This window comes from Amia ocellicauda, chromosome 6 (assembly GCF_036373705.1).
Source record: "Amia ocellicauda isolate fAmiCal2 chromosome 6, fAmiCal2.hap1, whole genome shotgun sequence".
NCBI classification, from domain to species: domain Eukaryota; kingdom Metazoa; phylum Chordata; class Actinopteri; order Amiiformes; family Amiidae; genus Amia; species Amia ocellicauda.
In genome coordinates, this window is record NC_089855.1 from 14,833,406 (window position 1) to 14,835,515 (window position 2,110).

Below are 2,110 nucleotides of genomic sequence, written 5' to 3' on the forward strand. Positions count from 1 at the left end.
TGGGCCATTTCTTTTAAACTGGGCCCAAGCCAACCAGACATTATGATGCCAACATCAATTAAAAGAAAATAAACAGAGAGTTTGATTTTATTATCCTCCCATTTAAGAACTTATTTCCTTGAAGGAACAAGCACTGTTTACTTTATTATCCACTGTTTGCGTGAGTATGCACAGTAACTGCAAATTATTCTTGCGGTGGGAGAGTATAATGAATTTAGAAGCCTTAAATAACAAGCTGCCATTGCTGTGTAAATAAGATGGCTTGCTCTAAATAGCATGGTTTTATTCCATCTATCAAACAGCTATGAGGGCTCCACATGTAGGTTGATTTACCTTTTAAATTCCAACCCTGAATTGTGGGTTGTTAAAATAATATTGTCTTGTGAAAACCCCAAAATACAGTTCCTGTAGCACCAACACACTCCTGTTAACATGGTTTCAGCTCTGAGTTTCATATCAGGGCAGCACAGTGTTAACCTGCATTAAGTTACAATACATCATTGCAACCAACTCATATTTTCATTTCAGCTTTCTCACTTTTTAAAAGAATAAAAAGGCTCAATCTAACATATCAAGATCCTGGCAAAAGGATCCCAAAGATACACAAAGGCTATCTTGTTGACCTAGACATATAGTTTTGAGGATGCGTGTTAAGCATGCCTTCACAAATTCCACTGTGTCATATTTATATTTGCTATACCGTAAAACTTGCAATAGTCGCCGGGTTCAATTGCATAATCATGTGAACAAATAAACGCCTGGTTACACATCTTTCTTGTTTTCAGTAAACCAAACCATCCATTATACTTCATTAATGCATTAATGCAATCTCCAGTTTTGTTGAAGTGGTTTTTGTTTATTTAGCGAGAGTTTACAGTATATTCACAGACAGAAATGACCGGTATCTTGTTTTCAATCCAGTCTATAGTTCACCATACATTGAAAGTGATTTGTTTGCATCTTTGGAAAGCAAATTATTATAAAATAAATAAATAAATTAATTAATAAAATAATAATAATAATAAAAGCCTGGCCTATTAGCCTACTTCTACAATGAAGCAATGTTTCAGGCTGTTCTTACCCTCCATGAGTCCTTTCTGTCTTTTTTTTTAAATGTTTAATACAATCACTGGTCTCCAATTGACGCCGGGGCTTCTTGCAGTTATTTGGAATAAACACCAGGAACGTTTAATTGAAATTGTACGGTAAATATATTTCCTCCAAATGCATCAATTACCCATTGCAGGGTTTCTGCAGTACAGATTTCTCCCTCACCAGAGGTCAGTGTTGTGTTGTGTAAGTATCCCAGTGTGTTTACAGTCAAGAGTCACCAAACTGCTGTAATGCCAGACGACAGCAAACACACTTTCTGAAAAGCCATACATTTCACAATGCTGGAATACTAATCTTGTAATGTCAGGTTCATTAAGTTTTTTTTTTTTTTTCAGAATGTGTTAAATCTTTGAGTGTAAGTTGAACATGGCACTTTCTCATATGCAAGCACTTAAAAATAATTGAAATACTTGGTCTGAACCAATGAAAGGGCTAAATCAGGACATTCAAACTATGGCACACATACACTCACCTAAAGGATTATTAGGAACACCTGTTCAATTTCTCATTAATGCAATTATCTAACCAACCAATCACATGGCAGTTGCTTCAATGCATTTAGGGGTGTGGTCCTGGTCAAGACAATCTCCTGAACTCTAATCTGAATGTCTGAATGGGAAAGAAAGGTGATTTAAGCAATTTTGAGCGTGGCATGGTTGTTGGTGCCAGACGGGCCGGTCTGAGTATTTCACAATCTGCTCAGTTACTGGGATTTTCACGCACAACCATTTCTAGGGTTTACAAAGAATGGTGTGAAAAGGGAAAAACATCCAGTATGCGGCAGTCCTGTGGGCGAAAATGCCTTGTTGATGCTAGAGGTCAGAGGAGAATGACTGAAATAACCACTCGTTACAACCGAGGTATGCAGCAAAGCATTTGTGAAGCCACAACACGTACAACCTTGAGGCGGATGGGCTACAACAGCAGAAGACCCCACCGGGTACCACTCATCTCCACTACAAATAGGAAAAAGAGGCTACAATTTGCACAAGCTCAC